Below are 20433 nucleotides of genomic sequence, written 5' to 3'. Positions count from 1 at the left end.
TGAACAGAAAAGGTGAGCTTAAATAGGAGGGTGATAATTATTAGGTGTGCGGGGCGAGACAGAGAATGAAAAAACAAACACGTGAAGATCTGAGCAGCAGATCGCAACAGTATTCCCCCCCAACAAAAGACAGATACCAGATGTCTTAAAAAACAAACAAAAACTTGAACCCCCTCCCCAAAACCAGAAAAGTTCACAAACGAAGGGAGGGCGGAGGGAGGCCACGGTGGAGGGTCGCCAGATCGCATGTCCCCGAATCCACCGAGGACACATCATGTGGCGGCGGCGGGTGGAACGCTGCTGCCGAAAAAGTTTTGGCGGGCGACCTCGAAAAGGCCACATTAGTGGCCGCATCGCAGGATGAGGTGCCCGGCGAGGCGGACGACCCGGGCACGGCCACATCCGTGGCCGACATGGAGGAGGGAGTGTCTGGCGAGGAGGATGACCTCGCAGAGGCCACGCCCGTGATCGACGTGGTGGACGACGCCTCAGCACCGAAATCCCAGCAGGCTTGGAAGCAGCAGACGAGGGTGCGGGGACTGCAGCCAAAGCAGGCCCGAGTGCAGCTGGCGAGGATGATGCGGGTGCTGCAGCCGCAGGAGTCGTCGGAGGCGGCCTGGGAGCCGCAGGAGTCGTCGGAGGCGGCCTGGGAGCCGCAGGAGTCGTCGGAGGCGGCCTGGGAGCCGCAGGAGTCGTCGGAGGCGGCCTGGGAGCCGCAGGAGTCGTCGGAGGCGGCCTGGGAGCCGCAGGAGTCATCAGCGTAGAAGCAAACGGCGACGTCGTAGAGGCAGGCGTATTAGTCGTCGGCAGTGCTTGGCGGCGTGGAGCTGGTACCGGCGCTTGGCGGCGTGGAGCTGGTACCGGCGCTTGGCGGCGTGGAGCTGGTACTGGAGTAGGCTCCAGCCCTGTCGACACAGTTGTAGGCTCCAGCCCTGTTGTCGACGTTGGTGTGGGCTCCAGCCCCGTCGTCGACACTGGTGCTGGAGTAGGCTCCAGCTCTGGAGCTGGTACTGGAGTGGGCTCCAGCTTTGGAGCTGTTGCTGGAGTGAGATCCAGGCTAAAGTCTGTAACTGGTATGAGAACCAGTTCTGGGTCGGAGGCTGGTGTGAGAACCAGGTGGGAGTCTAGTGCTGGTTTGAGAACCAGGCTAGAGTTCAAAACTGGTGTGAGAACCAGACTAGAGTTCAAAACTGGTGTGAGAACCAGGCCCGAAAAAGCTGCTGGTGTGTGAACCAGGCGAGAGTCGAATTCTGGCGTGAAAACCAGGTTAGTGTCATGTGCTGGTGTGAGAACCAGACTGGGAGCAGGTGTCGGCTTCAGCCGAGGAGCAGGTGTCGGCTTCAGCCGAGGAGCAGGTGTCGGCTTCAGCCGAGGAGCAGGTGTCGGCTTCAGCCGAGGAGCAGGTGTCGGCTTCAGCCGAGGAGCAGGCACAGGGGTCTGCCGAGGAGAACTAGGGGACTGGCTGTGAGCAGGACTAGGACTATGATGAGTGATAAGACAAACACTAGGACTCGGGCAAGGACTTGAGAGAGGACCAGGACTTACAATCACACTAGTGCTTTGAGAAGGGCTTGGGCAACGACCAGGACTTACAGTCATACCAGGGCTTGGGCAAGAACTAGGACGAACGGTCAAACTAGGGCTTGGGCAAGGACTGGGACTAACAATCAAACTGGTGCTCGGGCAAGGACTAGGACAAAGACTAGGACTTACAGTAACACTGGGGCTCGGACAAGAACTTGGGTAAGGACTAGGGTTCGGACGGAACACAGGTGGAGGAGGTCTACAAGGCCGTTGAGACTTGGCCGGGGAAAAAACAGGTGGAGGAGGTCTACAAGGCCGTTGAGACTTGGCCGGGGGAAAAACAGGTGGAGGAGGTCTACAAGGCCGTTGAGACTTGGCCAGGGGAAAAACAGGTGGAGGGCTAGGAGGCTTAGTAGTTTTAAGAAGAGGTAGCGTCTGCCCTACCTCCGCAACACAGCTATAGGCCGTAGCCCCCCCCTCCAGACGGGAATCCCAGACCCGTTCCCTGTGGTCAGGGACTGACCATAAGGGAGGGTGGTGGGAGGTTTGGAGGCAGGCAGACCCCTCCCCTCTATATTGTCCAGAGTGTCCCTTTGAAAAGGGAGAAAAAACTTTGGACTTGGGCAGAGAATGAGGTTTAAACGGTGGGTTAGAAGAAAAACTAGGTGACTGAGGTTGACTAGAATAATAAGAAAAAATATCCTGATACTTTTGTATCTTATTATTAATGTTATTGTCATTTGAAAATGGCTGAGAAAACGAATCTTCCCCTAAAAATTCCTTGTTGATGACGTCATCATCGGAGGACGGGCCCGCGCCACCGGGGGGCGTCGACGAAATGACGTCATCTGCGCGGGACACAAGTTGGGAATTTGCCCAGTCGGTAAAACTGTTAGCAAAGTGTGTTATTGGGTCCCCAAACAATGGTGTAGGGGTCCTGTGTGCCGACTGTAGGCTGCTGTGTTCGTGAGGAGGGAGACATGGAGTGGGAAAGGCTCTGTCGCCCGACGAAGCCATACTTCGCGGCTTCCGCCGACGCGGACGAGCGCGAGCGCTGCGGGAGGGAAACTCACCGCTCCCGGAAGCATCGATCGGAACCAGTCTTCCCTCCAGGTCCCACATCATGCTTTCGTCTGGATTGCATCGGAGAGTCTCAGCCTCCATCGCTCGGAATACCCTCCATGTGCCTTCGTCGAAGGTCTCCTCGTGGTTGCCAGACGCGGAAAAACTCTTTAATGCTCGGATCCTACTGTGAGGACTCTTCTTCGGCATGGCAATGCCGGTGTGGTTTTCCCGTGGATGCGTCGAAGCAGAACACAGCAAAAGTAAGATATAAGGTATTTATTTAATAACAAAAGTCTATGAACAAAAATACTGGTGTAAAGAGAAAGAGTAAACAAAACATTTAGCATGAAAGCTAGACAATAAAGTGGCTTGGCGTGAGAGCTAGCGAGAAAATACATACGAATGATGAGAGTCGTCACTGATGCGCGTGGGCAAATTAGGATCCGAGAATGAGTGAACAGAAAAGGTGAGCTTAAATAGGAGGGTGATAATTATTAGCAGGTGTGCGGGGCGAGACAGAGGATGAAAAAACAAACACGTGAAGATCTGAGCAGCAGATCGCAACATTATTGGTCTACCTGCTGGATGTTTACACTACCTGGCTGGGTAAAATTGACTTTTTGTCATCAATCTGTCCATGCATCCTAAATTACAATTTGTATATTTATAAATTAGCAGGATTTTTAAGTTAGAAATATCTATTTTATTCTCTTCAGTTTGTAAATAAGCATCTTTTAGCAATATTTTCTATTATAAGTGGGGCCTTTTGAATTCCTAGGAATTTTAGTGGGACCTTTTTCTGTCTTTGTTCACAAAATAATAATAAATCAAAAATCCATGTTATTATGAATTATTGCCTTAAAAACGGGGTTTTGTTTAACAAAAAAAGCATAAATCATAAAAAAAAGCATAATTTATATTGACAAAAATGATCTAGAGATTTATAATGTCAGCAAAATTATTCAACACCCACACAATTTTGGTGTTTTAAAAGTTGGACATTTTTTCCGTATTTTGTTTATAGTCATATCAAATAAAGATGCATTAAATAGACAAATGCAACTTGAATTACAACATTATATTTTGTAACATACCAAACAGTGTCATTTCTCTTAATATCTCATTGACAAAATTATTCAACCCCTTGAAGATCATAACTCTTAAGAACAGAATTTCAATAAGGTCTTTTCAATCAGGTGTTGAAAACACCTGTAGATGTGATTAGAACCATAACGAGCAACAATTAAACTGTTTGAAAAAGACTGTGACGCTCAGCTTCTTGTAGATGGTCAATGGGGTATTTGCAACATGGTGAAGTCCAGGGAGTCGTCAAAGAAGTCAAGAGAGGAGGTAATTTCTCTTCATAAGAAAGGATATGGATATAAGAAAATAGCAAAGACATTACACATTCCAAGAGACACAGTTGGGAGAATAATTCGCAAGTTTAAAGCTAAAGGCACAGTGGAAACACTACCTGGGCGTGGTAGAAAGAGGATGCTGTGTGCGTACAGTGGTGAAAAAGCCCCTGGTAACAGCTGAGGAACTACAGCAGGACATTGCAGAGGGGGGAACGCAGGTTTCGTCCCAGACTATACGGCGCGCTCTACGAGATGAAGGCCTCCATGCCAGAACTCCCAGGCGCACCCCACTTCTGACTGCCACGCACAAGAAAATAGACTCCAGTATGCCAAAAATCATCTGGACAAACTCCAAAGTTTTTGGGAAACCTTTGAGACAAAAGTGTCCGGTTATGTACTGTAAGTGTTAAAAAAAAAATTATAGGTATTCTATGACTTGAGACCTTAATGGGTCCCCGGGACCGAAGGTATGAAAAAAAAAAATAAAAAAAAAATAAAAATAAAAAAATCTATGTATCTATTGGTTTTGATAATGAAAAATATCAAAATGGCACCCGCAGGCTTTTAATTTTCAGTGGGCGGAAAAACTTTGGAATCCCCTGCATTAACCCTTCATTGTTTGGAGTAACAAAGATGTGGCGGGTTTTAAACCTGCGACATCGACTTCAACAAAGAAACTTGGTCGGCCCACCTGCTCGTGACTTTAATGGACGACGACCGGCTGCTAATTGTTTATTTCTTGGTAAGGCCCCGAAATCTGATCTCTGTCTGTTTGCCCTTTTATTTTGGTCGCTGCAGAGTCAGAAGGACTGCCAAGTGTTGGTGTGAGAGCACGCGGTCGGGGATCACTGGGGAAAGCAGCCTTCCATTTTCTAGAATTAGGCGTGTGCCAATCCAATATTGATATTCATTTTGACAGCTGTTTTTTATTTAGTTTTAGAAAACAAAAATCTATTTTAGTTTTTGTCATATTTTAGTCATCTAAGTCATATTTTTCTGACTATAAGGCGCACTTAATATACTTTAATTTTCTCAAAAATCGACAATGCGCCTTATAACCCGGTGCGCCTGATGTACGGAATAATTTTGGTTGTGCTTACCAACCTCATAGCTATTTTATTTGGTACATGCTTTAACCTGTAAATGGCATCATACAACGTGACTGAATTTCTTTACATGTTAGACTAAAGACCATTGTTAAACCTGTCCAACGACAGGGTTGAGGTGCAGGCAGCACACCCCTTCCCCTTCAAACTGTCATGGATGAAATTATTATTTTTTTTCCAATCATTTTGGAACTTGCAAGCGTATTTCTTCTTCTTACTCGTCGCCGCCATGTCTCTTCTTCGTTCTTCTGCTTCGTCTCCTTCTTGTTGTGCGCTGAGCTCCAAAAGCCATAGATGTTATTGTGGCGTCCCGGAAGAGTTAGTGCTGCAAGGGTTCCTCGGTACTTGTTCTGTTGTGTTTATGTTGTTTTACGGTGCGGATATTTTCCCGAAATGTGTTTGTCATTCTTGTTTGGTGTGGGTTCACAGTGTGGCGCATATTAGTAACAGTGTTAATGTTGTTTATATGGCTACCATCAGTGTGACATGTAAAGCTTTTGACCAAGTATGCCTAGCGTTATCAATAAACCAGTTTGAACATTATACAACGTGACAGCATAAGATTAAAGACCATTGTTAAACCCGTCCAACAGCGGGGCGAGGTGCAGGCAGCATACCCCTTCCCCTTCAAACTGTCCTGGATGAAATGAAATAGTTTTTTTCCAATCATTTTGGAACTTGCAAGCATATTTCTTCTTCTTACTCGTTGCCGCCATGTCTCTTCTTCGTTCTTCTGCTTCGTATCCTTCTTGTTGTGCGCTGAGCTCCAAAAGCCATAGATGCTATCGTAGCGTCTTGGAAGAGTTAGTGCTGCAAGGGGGTTCCGGGTACTTGTTCAGCATACTCCTTCCCCTTCGAGCTGTCCTGGATGAAATGAAATTTTTCGTTTCCCATTCATTTTGGAACTTGCAAGCGTATTTCTTCTTCTTAGTTGTCGTCGCCATGTCTCTTCTTCGTTCTTCTGCTTCGTCTCCTTCTTGTTGTGTGTGCAGTTGTGCGCTGAGCTCCAAAAGCCGTAGATGTTATCGTAGCGTCTTGGAAAAGTTAGTGCTGCAAGGGATTCCGGGTACTTGTTCTGTTGTGTTTATGTTGTTTTACGGTGTTGATGTTCTCCCAAAATGTGTTTGTCATTCTTGTTTGGTGTGGGTTCACAGTGTGGCGCATATTATTAACGGTGTTAAAGTTGTTTATACGGCCACCCTCAGTGTGACATGTAATGCTGTTGACCAAGTATGCCTTGCGTTATCAATAAACCAGTTTGAACATCATATGTGACAGCATAAGACTAAAGACCATTGTTAAACCCATCCAACGGCGGGGATGAGGTGCAGGCAGCACACCCCTTCCCCTTCAAGCTGTCCTGGATGAAATAAAATTCTTTTTTCCAATCATTTTGGAACTTTCAAGCATATTTCTTCTTCTTACTCGTCGTCGCCATGTCTCTTCTTCGTTCTTCTGCTTCGTTTCCTTCTTGTTGTGTGCTGAGCTCCAAAAGTCGTAGATGTTATTGTGGCGTCCCGGAAGAGTTAGTGCCGCATGGGGTTCCGGGTATTTGTTCTGTTGTGTTTACGGCGGCTGTTAAGGGGTGAAGGTTTCAGGTGAGAGAGGACGCTCAAGTATTTTTGGTCCAATATGGTTCTTTCTATGTTTTGGGTTGCCGACCCCTGCCCTAACTGGAATGCACTTGACATTTTAATCTGTATGCAAAGCCCAGCGCATCCTCCCCGCTTGTGTGTTTACGTTGCCACATGTCGCCGTATTAGCACCGTGTTGCTGCGGGCTACCGAGCTAATAGCCCGAGCAAACTCTGCCAGTTGTAGTAAAAGCTCTGAGCCTTTTCACACTCCGCTGAGCCTCTCTCTCGCTCTCTTTCTCCTCATCTCTTGTTGTAGTGTGTGCTGAAAGAGCGCAGGCCAGAGCGGAATCAATGGAGGGAAAAGAGTGGGGAGATAGAAGAGACGCCATGTAGTAACAATCAATGGAGGAGACAGAAAAAAGATGAATGTGACGGAGCATTCTCTGCCGATTTCTATTTCAGGTTCATTTTACTGTGTGGAAAAAACTGCAGCCACAATAATACATGCATTAGTGCATCGAAATCTTTTTTCTGACAGCTTTATTATCTCTGCAAATAGCTGCATTTGTCATGCAAATATACTATATATGACAGGGAAATGACAAAGATCCTTTATGTGAGATGAGTTGTCTGCTGTTTTCAGGAATCGGCTGCACAAACACTTGTCAAAGATCTTCTATAGTGCTCTGCTGTTATTAAGGGCCTACTGCAGGACCGCGAGTTAAAGATCATTTAATTGACAGGAGGACTTCTCTGTATGTAGGGATACGCTACTCAAAGATTCTTAATATGACAGGAACCATCCGCAGGATATAAACACGTACTGCTAAAGCACTAGCCAAATATCTACTATATGACAGGAGTGACTTGCTGTTCATAAGAATCTTCTGCAAAAACACCAGTCAAGGATTGTATAGATGCTGTTTTTAAGAATCTACTACAAGCATGATAGTCAAAGATCCTCTATTGACGTGCACCGTCTGTTTTGAAGCAATCTAAAAATAAAAATAAAAACTAGTCAAAGATCTACTAAATGACAGGAGTGACTTGCTGTTCATAAGAATCTACTGCAAAAACACTAGTCGAGGATTATATAGATGCTGTTTTTAAGAATCTATTACAAGCATGATAGTCAAAGATCCTCTATTGACGTACACTATCTGTTTTGAAGCAATCTAAAAATAAAATAAAAAACTAGTCAAAGATCTACTATATGACAGGAGTGACTTGCTGTTCATAAGAATTTACTGCAAAAACACCAGTCGAGGATTGTATAGATGCTGTTTTTAAGAATCTACTACAAGCATGATAGTCAAAGATCCTCTATTGACGTGCACCGTCTGTTTTGAAGCAATCTAAAAATAAAAATAAAAACTAGTCAAAGATCTACTAAATGACAGGAGTGACTTGCTGTTCATAAGAATCTACTGCAAAAACACTAGTCGAGGATTATATAGATGCTGTTTTTAAGAATCTATTACAAGCATGATAGTCAAAGATCCTCTATTGACGTACACTATCTGTTTTGAAGCAATCTAAAAATAAAATAAAAAACTAGTCAAAGATCTACTATATGACAGGAGTGACTTGCTGTTCATAAGAATTTACTGCAAAAACACCAGTCGAGGATTGTATAGATGCTGTTTTTAAGAATCTACTACAAGCATGATAGTCAAAGATCCTTTATTGATGTGCACCGTCTGTGTTGAAGCAATCTAAAAATAAAAAAATAAACTAGTCAAAGATCTATGATATGACAGGAGTGACTTGCTGTTCATAAGAATCTACTGCAAAAACACCAGTCGAGGATTGTATAGATGCTGTTTTCTCGGTCCGAATAGCACTTTTTGTTGGAGGCTACCCATTAAAATCAATGTGATTATGTGAGGAGCCCTCACACTTGTGACGTCATCGTCTGCGACTTCCGGTAAAGGCAGGGCTTTTTTTTTTTCAGCACCAAAAGTTGCGAACTTTATCGTGGATGTTCTCTACTAAATCCTTTCAGCAAAAATATGGCAATATCGCAAAATGATCAAGTATGACACATAGAATGGACCTGCTATCCCCGTTTAAATAAGAAAATCTAATTTCAGTGTTACGACTTGGAAATGAGAGGACCCAGATGCAGAGAGAAAGTTTCCAAAAATAACAGCTTTTATTTTGAAATAACTTTTTAACCTGCGGTAAAAAAGTATTTCACAAAAATATATACAACGTACGAAAAATAAATCCGAGGATAAACACTTAACTCAAAAAATCACTCCAAAAAATGAGGAATACTACTTTAAGAAAATAACCTAAGAAAAATAGAATATCAAGAAGAATTAACAAAAAGCGCTCCAACTGGAGGAAAAATAAACTCTAATAATATCCTAGGGATGCACCGATTAATCGGTAACCGAATATATTCGGCCGAATATGGCAAAAAAAGCCACATTCGGCCTTTGGTGGAATGAGATGAAAACAAGGCCGAATAATGGCGTGTGATGCAATTTTTTGACGCGGTGACGTTGGGATATGTTGTGTACCTGTATAAGTGTATGAGGTTACAAGCACACACTTATTGAGATTTAGTGGGGCCTCTGTTTACATTATTAGCCTGTTGTGTAGGCTACCTGTATAAGTGTATGAGGTTACAAGCACACACTTAATTGAGATTTACTTGAGCCTTCTGTTTACATTATTATCATATCTACTGTGGCTAAGCAGACTTTTGCCAAAAGGATAATAATTCATTTGTTGTGGGTTTATCCACTTAAATGCACTTTATTTTTTTTTTGGAATGCATGTATTGTTTGAAGGCCTAATATAAATGAAAAACTTTGTGCTTTTTTTGAAAAGCAAAGGCTACTGGAATATTAAAAAATGTCAATATCCAATAAAAAATTATTTTATTTGAAAAACATGTCTAAATATTTATTCTAGGCTATTTATGCAATATTAAAACAATTATGAAAAATTGCATTCATTATTCGGTATTCGGCCTTCGGCCAAGCGTTTAATTTTTATTCGGCTTCGGCTTCGGCCACAAATTTTCATTTCGGTGCATGCCTAATATATACATATACAATATCTATGAATAAACAAAAAAATCACTCAATCAATGAGGAAATAAAACGAAATTTGGAATAACAAAAAACTCACCAATTAGGTCGACGAAGGAAAACTAAGGACGCTCGAAGGAGGAAAAAAGTAAACTCAAAATTTCAGCAAAAAATAACTGCTATGATCAAAAATTAGGGAGAACAAGAAAAAACAGGAGCAAGGCAAGGAGGGCATCAAGGACGTGGACGTGGACATGAACATAGACGCTAGAAGGCACGATAGACGAGACGATCTGGCAAAGGACAAACGGAGAAGTGAGCTTAAATAGTACGTGGGAGTGATGGGGAACAGGTGGAAACAATCAGGAATCGAGGATGATGTCAGACTGGTGCCACAAGAGGAAGGACCCGTGATCTGAAACGAGGGTAGCTTTTCAAAATAAAATACATAGATCACAAGATAGAAAAACAAACAAGATTTCCCTCATCGCGGTGTGACATTCAGTAGGCCTTAAACACATGCTTTCCTGTCATTTAAACTGCAAGGTCAGATATAATGGAATATGATTCAAATCATTAATAAGATGACGAATTCAGTGTTAATATCTGAGTGGGCCCCGGGCCCCTGTGTAGTGCAAAGGTTGGTTAACAACTCCTGCTTTGGTCTATACAGTAAAATAGGAGTGATTTTGCTGTTTTTTTAAGATCTACTGTACTGTAGCACACTGCTGTTTTGGGGAATTTGCTGCAAAACCAAGTGTTGGTGTCTGTGTGGCCTAAAATGAAAGTAAAAGTAAGCCATCATACCAGTGGTGCATCCTCCTTTGTTTTCACGGAGTCAGTGTCTGCGCTTTGTACTTTTCAATGAGCTTCTTCTTCTTCTTCTTCCTCAGCTGTCCTCCGCCTCAACTCGCCGCTTTCTTCTCGGGGAGGTGGGGTGGCGAGCGGAGACGTCAGCCGGTTTGCGGCGCTAAGTCTCCAGTGCTTTGTAGGGTTTTTTTTTATTCTGAAGCACAGCTCGTATTTCGTGGCGCTAAGCTAAGACACACCTGCGGGCGTCTATTCCTGCTCTCCTTCCTGGACGCCATGTTGTGTTGACGACGCGTTCCTGCATCCTCGGCGTACCGGGAAGGACACGCCAGGAGCTTGTCCTAAAAAGGGCAGGGGAGCGAGCGCTGCCGCAGATGTGCTGCACGACAAAAGCAGAGCACAGATTGTCCCGAGAGATCAAAACAGACGTTATTGAGTGCAACTGTGCGTTTATAAAGGAAGTGACTTACAGTCAAATATTGCGATTTCACTATGTCACAGACTTCCTTTCTTTTAAGCATTTTCTACATGTATCTGGGCTGAAGTGTCAATAAAAAAAATATTTTTGAATTACCATATTTCCTTGAATAGCCGCCGGGGCACTAATTAATTTAAAACCTCTTCTCACTCCTGCGCTTAATCAAGGCATGCGGTAAAAGTAAGCAGGCGCTAATCATTTTAAAACCTCTTATCGCCCCTGCGCTTACCTATGGCATGCAGTAAATGATTGAGTGTGATTATTAAAAAAAAAAAAAATCATCAGCAGACGCGGCCCGGTGGTTGGGGACCACTGCTCTACAACGTGTCATTGCGCCCACCCTTACACCATGCTATCTGCGTGCATTTGGCTGCTTCTCATACGAGATTGCAATGCATACTTGGTCAACAGCCATACCTTTTACACTGATGGTTGTGATATAAACAACTTTAACACTCTTACTAATATGCGCCACACTCTGTGAGCCCACACCAAACACATTTCTGGAGAACATCGGCTCTGTAACACATTATAAACGCAACATAAGAATTACCCAGAATGCCATGCGTCCATGACTCTTGGCTATATTATACACGCGCCCCAACTCCGCTCACCTCAACCGACGCACGGAGAGGGGGGTGGGGAGTCAGGGTTTGGTGCTAGCGGGGTGTATAATATAGCCAAGAGTCATAGATGCCTGGCATTCTGGGTAAGTGTTATGTTGCGTTTATAATGTGTTACAGAGCCGATGTTCTCCAGAAATGTGTTTGGTGTGGGTTCACAGAGTGTGGCGCATATTAGTAAGAGTGTTAAAGTTGTTTTATACCACAACCTTCAGTGTGATTTGTACGACTGTGGAACAAGACCCCTGGTTTACACATAGTAAAAGCAAAAAAAATACTCCTCCGCCATTTTGGAAAAGACGACAGGGGAAGCGTCACTCGTGACGTCAAGAATTTGACCCGGCGGTAATAGTAAGCATGCGCTAATTATTTTGCGAAGCGAGTTTTGACCCGGCAGTAACGGGAGGGAATGCTGTTGTTAGCATAAGATTGGCAATTAAAGTTAAAAATTGCGCCTGACTTCTTCTGGAGGCTACAATACATTAGATGTGTAAGATTTTTTTTTTTTTTCGAATGAATCGCGATTTTTGTTCATAACAGTTCTTATTCGATTCTAAAAGATAAAAAAAAAATTATATATATATATATACATATATATATGTATATATATATGCATATATATATGTATATATATATGTATATGTATGTATGTATATGTATGTATGTATATATATGTATGTGTGTGTATATATATATATATATATACAAAAAGGATAATAAAATCTATTTTTTCATAAAAAAAATACCTGATTACAATAACTACTGTCTATATATATATATATATATACATACATGTGTGTATATGTATATATATATATATATATATATATATATATATATATAAAGGGATAATAAAATATACAATTTTCATTAAAAAATTAGCTGATTGCAATAACTATTGTCCAGTTGTTATCGTAATCAGCTAATATATTGTTTTATTATTACCTAGACATTACATAGCAGTGTTGTATAGTTTACGGTGTGTTGTTTTTTTCTGATCGGGATAAGGTGAACATCCATCCATCCATCCATTTTCTACCGCTTATTCCCTTTTGGGGTCGCGGGGGGCCCTGGCGCCTATCTCAGCTACAATCGGGCGGAAGGCGGGGTACATCCTGGACAAGTCACCACCTCATCGCAGATAAGGTGAACATCTGTTCAGTATTTTAAGATGTTTATTGGGATAAGGTAAACATTTGTTCAGTATTTTAACATAAAAGTGTTTGATTGTGAGGCATTAAAAGCCACAAAATGCAAGGGGTCCATCAGACCCACAAACGCTGGCTGAGTAACACCAATATGAGCGTTGCACGGAAAATTTCTCTGCCAGTTTCTGCATCCCACAGGGATTCTCCTTTTGTGTTTTTGCACCGGCGGTTCCCACACAAGTTTGCAACATTGTTCTTCAACACTGTTTGCTCTCATTTTCTCGCACATTTGACCCTCTGATATTCTGTGTACCTACAGACCCACAAACCCTAGCTGAGTAACAACAATATGGACATTACACAGGGGTTAAAGAGGGCTATCAGCTTTTGTCAGAACGACTTTTAGATAAGCTTTATCTCCAGCTCTTGCCTCGTCAATAATACGTCTCGACGTGGCAAAAGACAAGACAGCCCGGTTTCTTTAATGTAAAAATGTATTTTTCACTGACTAATTGATCTCCCAGCTCCTTTGCCAGCAGACGAGCATCTTATTCTGCATGAATTAAGAAAAAAAAAACAACAAACTGCTGTGTGTTCTTGAGTAGGCTCAAGTGTAGAATATTCATCAAGCATTAACAGGTTTTTTTTTCCTTCTCCCTTTTATGAAACACAGTTTTGTCACTTGGCTTCGACGTCTTTGTCTGATAATGAGAGCAGCAGTGGAGTCTAATGAGGACGCTAAATTCTCTCTGTTCACATCAAACAGAACAAGACGAAGGAGGCCATTTTGTTACAGAAACATTGTTTATTAGAATTCATTATTAACCTAAACTTTCATTCTGATGAACAAACTTGACTATATGGATATTTTATACACTATATCAGACCTGGGCAAAGTAAGGCCACATGCGGCCCGTTAAGTTGTTCTATCTAGCCCGCCGGACATTCTCAAATAATTTTTTTAGATGGTTAAGATGGAAAGTGTAGCTGCCATTATGATGTGCAGTGATGTTTTCTAATGACCGTACGTTTTGAATTATTCTAAGTAGGCGTGTAACGGTACACAAAAATTTGGTTCGGTACGTACCTCGGTTTAGAGGTCACGGTTCGGTTAATTTTCGGTACGGTAAGAAAACAACAAAATATAACTTTTTTTGCTAAATTATTTACCAAATTTGTAAACAATGGCTTTATCCTGTTAACATTGAGAACACTATAATAATTCTGCCCATGTAATTCCACATTAAACTGCCTCAAATTGTTTCTCAGATTAAATAAAATGACAAACATTTTCTTCTACATATAAAAAGTGCAACGTTAAACAGCTTCAAGTCAACTCATCATGCTTAATTTATCACAGCATTTGGGAAACCTGTTGTTGATTTTTATTATGTAAATGTTCTATTTTTATTTAAATGTGTAAGCAGGGAACCTGCCATTCAAAGCTTTTCTGTCTGTAAAACACACACACACTGCAAAATTAGCTAATGTTACACTAAAAGCCAATTAGCCTTCACCTCAAGCCAGAACTGCGAGGGAGCTGAGCTGCAGATTGTTTCGAGGAGGTCGTCAGGCTCATAGTGATGTTAGTAGTAGTTGACTGGGAGGTGTTTATTACCATTTGGGGAGAGTACGCTGCCTTATGCCCACCTGCTAAACACCTATCTGTACGACGCTGAAATTTACTACATGCGCTCTGAATAGACACTGCTGATTGGCTGTTACTGCTATATATGTAACCAATCAGATGGTTGTGTGGGTGAGACAATGCTGGGTGCTGAGACAGAGGCAGAAGAAGCAAAGCAGCTTGTTAAGACTTTAGGTTAGAAACTCGTTCAGTACACCACCGATTCTGTTCATAACTTTTATGGACAGAATTTCTAGGCGCAGCCAAGGCGTTGAGGGGTTCCGGTTTGGTGGCCACGGGATTAGGTCTCTGCTTTTTGCAGATGATGTAGTCCTGATGGCTTCATCTGGCCGGGATCTTCAGCTCTCACTGGATCGGTTCGCAGCCGAGTGCGAAGCGACCGGAATGAGAATCAGCACCTCCAAGTCCAAGTCCATGGTTCTCGTCCGGAAAAGGGTGGAGTGCCATCTCCGGGTCGGGGAGGAGACTCTGCCCCAAGTGGAGGAGTTCAAGTACCTAGGAGTCTTGTTCACGAGTGGGGGAAGAGTGGATCGTGAGATTGACAGGCGGATCGGTGCGGCGTCTTCAGTAATGCGGACGTTGTACCGATCCGTCGTGGTGAAGAAGGAGCTGAGCCGGAAGGCAAACCTCTCAATTTACCGGTCGATCTACGTTCCCATCCTCACCTATGGTCATGAGCTTTGGGTCATGACCGAAAGGATAAGATCACGGGTACAAGCGGCCGAAATGAGTTTCCTCCGCCGGGTGGCGGGGCTCTCTATTAGAGATAGGGTGAGAAGCTCTGCCATCCGGGAGGAGCTCAACGTAAAGCCGCTGCTCCTCCACATCGAGAGGAGCCAGATGAGGTGGTTCGGGCATCTGGTCAGGATGCCACCCGAACGCCTCCCTAGGGAGGTGTTTAGGGCACGTCCAGCTGGTAGGAGGCCACGGGGAAGACCCAGGACACGTTGGGAAGATTATGTCTCCCGGCTGGCCTGGGAACGCCTCGGGATCCCCCGGGAAGAGCTAGACGAAGTGGCTGGAGAGAGGGAAGTCTGGGCTTCCCTGCTTAGGCTGCTGCCCCCGCGACCCGACCTCGGATAAGCGGAAGATGATGGATGGATGGATGGATGGATGGATGGATATATATATATATATATATATATATATATATATATATATATATATATATATATATATATATATACACATATATATTTATATGTATGTATGTATGTATGTTAGGTCAGGAAAAGAAACAGAGGCTATTTCATCCATACAAGCCTGTTTCGCAGGTTTCCCTGAAATAGGCTTGTATGGATGAAACAGCCTCTGTGTTTTTTCTATATTATGAATATACATATATATACATATATAATAATAATATATGTTGGGTCAGGAAAAAACACAGAAGCTACAAACCTGTTTCGCAGTTTTCCTGAAACAGGCTCGTGGGGATGAAAAAGCCTCTGTGTTTTCTCCTGACTTAACGTACTGTATATCCCGCTCTACCCTGGTATTGAGCACTCTATAACGGATAAAGTACATAAACCTCGACTATATATGAATAATATATATATTTTTAAAAAAAGGCTGTGATATTTAACGCACATCCCTGGAAGCCCTCGGAATAATTAGCATGCTCGCTTTAAGGGAGTGATTTGCATGGAGCTTTAGCGGGAGATGAGTTGACATTTATGAGCGGGGCTACTTGTGTGTTTGACGTTGGCGCCGTATCTTCCAATGGATACAGTACATTTCCTCCCGTGGACAGCGGTGAGGAAGCCATGTATGAGTATGATGAGCCGGTGATAACCCGGGAGAAGCTGATTTGCGGTGCTTAGCGGCTCACATCACTGCGGTGGGTTTGAGGTATTAGTAGAGCTGCTGGGCTGTAGATCTTACAGCCACACGCACACACACACACACACACACACACACACACACACACACACACACACACACACACATGCACGATGCAGCAGCTGCAGAGTAAGCCAATCTGCAGTAGGTCCAGTGTGCAGAATCCCGGGTTTAGCAATCTGATACCAGTTCATCTTCTTCTTGCTGTAATCCACTTCCAGCAAATATACCGTATTTCCTTGAATAGCCGCCGGGGCGCTAATGAATTTCAAACCTCTTCTCACTCCTGCGCTTATTCAAGGCATGCGGTAAAAGTAAGCAGGCGCTAATAATTTTAAAACCTCTTCTCACCCCTGCCCTTACCAATGGCATGCAATAAAAAATTGAGTGTGATGTAAGGATACCATCATGAAAAGCACATTTAATAAAATAAAACGTTATTATGGTGTGACAGGTCTCCTGTGGTCATCGTGTGGGTCGCAGTGACCATCGATGCAGGACACATGATAGCAGGTTTGACTCCCGTTTATTGTTTCAACAAACAAGTTTTCCTGCCAGTCGATCGTGCCAATTTCTAGCACACTCTCCTTTCCTGCTCGTCGCGGCGCGCCTTTCGGTGGCCGGTGGCTGCGTCTTCCGCGGGGTGGCATCTCGCTCTGGGTCACTTTTATGGTCTTTGTTGCCGGTTGTTTCCTCTCCTACTTCTGCCACGATTGCTCCTCCCTCTCCCCTTTTATGCTGCAGCAGAAGATGCAGGGATTGAGACAAGTGTGGTGTATATGCACCTGACTCTGATGGCTCCAGTGTCGCTCCAGGTGTGCCCCGCCTCTCCGTTCTGCTGCATGCTTCGCCTCCTGGCCGCCATCTTGGTCAGGACCGCTGTTTGTCCTCGCCCGCCGTCTCTCCACATATGGTTATTATTATTAGCACCGAAGGCCTGGAATAACATACAATCGAATATTCAACTTAAAACCCTTGTTACATTAAATGAGTTTAAAGCTTCTGTGAAATAATTGCAGTTTACCTTGTCTGTATGCATATGTGTCATATGAGCAAGTTTTAATGTTGTAAATGTGAGGTTTTATGTGTTGTTTACTGTTTTTAATATCACCTTGCTGCTGCCCTCTTGGCCAGGTCTCCCTTGGAAAAGAGATCTTTGATCTCAATGGGATTTTACCTTGTTATAAAGGCTACCTACTCAGTGGCCTGGTGGTCAGAGTGTCCGCCCTGAGATTGGTAGGTCGTGAGTTCAAACCCCGGCCGAGTCATACCAAAGACTCTAAAAATGGGACCCATTACCTCCCTGCTTGGCACTCAGCATTAAGAGTTGGAATTGGGGGTTAAATCATTATAAATGATTCCCGGGCGCAGCACCGCTGCTGCCCACTGCTCTCCTCACCTCCCAGGGGGTGATCAAGGGTGATGGGTCAAATGCAGAGAATAATTTCGCCACATCTAGTTTGTGTGTGACAATCTTTAACTTTGGTACTTTAAATAAAAAATAAATGAAAAATGGTGTTACCTTTACTTATAAATGAAATCCATGCCAGCTCCTTCTGATCAAAAGCATCGATAACTTGTTTATAGAAGTATTCCTGATCTTTTTTCAGTTTTAAAAAGTCTCTCAGAAAACTGCTATCAGACCGCTGCTATCAGTTAGCTCAGGTGTGGGCGACTTCCCCTCTCGTTCTGCTCCGTGGGTGATCTCTTTATCCCAGGACCACCAAGAAAGGACATGGCTTGAGCATTTTGACTTTGTTTATTTTTCAATAAAACCTCAGTCCAGGTCGCTCTTCCGCTCGCTTGCCGGTATCTGCCTGTCTGTCGGACCGTCGGCTCCACAGGTGGTACAGGTGAATTAATAAAACATAGCTGCTTACTGTTCTTTTTAGCATACTGGTATTCAATAGCTTGGGCCTTAAATCCTACTGAATAGCTCTTAATCTTCTTCCCTTTATGTGATTTCAAATTGTTGAAACAAGCCTCCTCCATTTTGAAAATGATGACAGGGGAAGTGTCACTCGTGACGTCACAAATTTGACCCGGCGGTAATAGTAAACATGCGCTAATTATTTTGCGAAGCGAGTTTGACCCGGCAGTAACTCAAGGCAGGCGCATATTACATCCCTGGCGACAATTCAAGGAAATACGGTAGTTCCTTCAGCCGACGGCTGGGATCCTGCTTTTTAAAAAAAAAAAAAAAAATGTATTTCACCTTTTAGATCCTCTTGGCTGCCGGTCAACAGTAGAAGATGTGTACAGCTGCGGTACAAACAAGCAAACACGTGTGTTGTTAGATGTTCAACTTTTGCAGCTTCTGAGGCTCAGTTTGCATCAGCAGCAGCATTCGCACAGCATAGCTGTATCGGCTTGATATAGTGAATAAGTTGCATGGAGACCTATCCTAGTAGTTCAGTGTGTTTACTTTCTAAAGTATTGTTCCTTGACACGTCTTACTCTGAGTGTTGTAGGCTTGATTGAAAAACATCCCCAGAAAGACGTGTAGGTGAGCGCCGAGCAGCTCCTTCGACGAGCAGCAGCCACGGATGACTCACGATCCATATTCTCTCCGACCCCTCGCTCCTTTGCACGCGCTCACAACACAATCTGTCCGCCGCCGGCGCCAAGCCTCCAAAAGACTCTGCCACCAAAAAAAAAAAAAAAAAAAAAGCCCAAACAAATATCACCGGGGGCCGGAGAGCCAAGCGCTGGCAGTGTCAGGACCGAAGAGACGGAGGAAGTCCCTTTGATTCCCACGAGAAGCTTTTTCTGCACTCTGTGAATCCTCACTTCCTTTTTCTGGGAATTTACGACTTGGTTCTGTGAACAATACAAAAAGTAAAGTGAAAAAAAACTTGTTTAAGTTGTTTTTCTTCCATGTTTGCGCTGCTGGTACGATTTGTTAGGTCATTTGGAACTCGGTCATCCGAACAAAAATGCAACATTTTTTTTTTTCATACATAACTTCCTGCTTATTTTGTATCTATTATATAAAGCGGAGGTGTCAAACGTACGACCCGAGGGCCCGCGAACCGGTGTTATCCGACCCGCGGGATGAGTTTGCAAAGTATAAAAATGAGCCAAAATTTTGGAATGAAAGAAACTGCTGTTCTAAATGTGTCCACTAGATGTCACAATAGCAATTATTTGTATCTTTGTAGAGGATGCTACTTATGTAAAAAAACCACAAAAAAAAACAACAACAAAAAACACATGATGTTAGTACATCAGTCGAGGAAAATGAGGAAACTACATAAATAACATTTCGAAATTATTTTTGGTAACACTTTAATACATATTCACCATTAATTAATTGCTTAATAAAGCAACAATTATTACATGTTGTCATGGCGTGGACTATGGTGAAGTTTGTTTTCCCGAGGTGCAAAGCGACTGGATCGGACACGACGTGAAGGTAACGACATATTTTAATCTTAACTCAAAAAAAAAGGAACAAACAAAAGACGCTCACAGAGGAGGTACAAAAACTTGGCTATGAAACAAAACTATTACTTCAACATAAACTATGGACATAAAACAAAACTTGCAGACTATGGCATGAATAACAACATTTACGGGGAACGAAAAAAGAGCACGGATCACCAGCATGGAGTAAGGGTGTGTAGAGGATGATGTCGCCAGGCTGACTGCCTGGCAACTACAGGCTTAAATCGTGCTGTAGTGCTTGAAAACAGGTGCGTGAGTTCAAATGAATCAGGTGTGTGAGTCGTGAGGACAGGTGAACTGATTGGTTGGCATGGTGACAAAACAAACAAGAGTGCCCAATGAATCCAAAACAAAACAGAACGTGACCACAAATAATGACAAATTTAGAGTTATTTGGACACTAGGGGAACATATAAGGGTTAGGGTTAGGGTTACTAATAAGCAAAAATTCTGAGGTTATTGAGGGAAGACTCTTAGTTGGTGACTTACTAGATGTATAATAAGGCCATTCACAATAAGGCATTAAAGGCCTACTGAAACCCACTACTACCCACCACGCAGTCTGATAGTTTATATATCAATGATGAAATATTAACATTGCAACACATGCCAATACGGCTGGTTTAGTTTACTAAATTACTTTTTTAAATTTCCCGTGGAGTTTCTTGTTGATGACGCGTGTTTGTGTTGGTTGAGCAGACATTTTAGCCCACCACCACTTACGGCTAAAATTCGTCTCTTTTCATCGCATAATTACACAGTAT

At 43.2% G+C, this 20433-nt stretch overlaps 1 protein-coding gene and 1 long non-coding RNA gene across 3 annotated transcripts in view; one reads left to right on the top strand and one right to left on the bottom strand.

Annotated features, from left to right (window-relative positions):
* Positions 1-20433, top strand: part of slc8a1b (solute carrier family 8 member 1b) — a 327899-nt gene that overhangs the window by 96820 nt on the left and 210646 nt on the right. The gene's annotated exons all lie outside the window — the stretch shown is intronic.
* On the bottom strand, positions 16439-18954 carry LOC133559478 (uncharacterized). Its single transcript, XR_009808181.1, has 3 exons — positions 18680-18954; positions 18438-18484; positions 16439-17159 (listed from the first exon to the last, which is right to left on the bottom strand). It is a non-coding gene; the product is annotated as an uncharacterized LOC133559478 (long non-coding RNA).

Source organism: Nerophis ophidion, linkage group LG09, assembly GCF_033978795.1.
Source record: "Nerophis ophidion isolate RoL-2023_Sa linkage group LG09, RoL_Noph_v1.0, whole genome shotgun sequence".
Lineage (NCBI taxonomy): Eukaryota > Metazoa > Chordata > Actinopteri > Syngnathiformes > Syngnathidae > Nerophis > Nerophis ophidion.
Note: the sequence above shows the minus strand (reverse complement) of the source record. Positions and strands in the feature narration are given on the sequence as shown.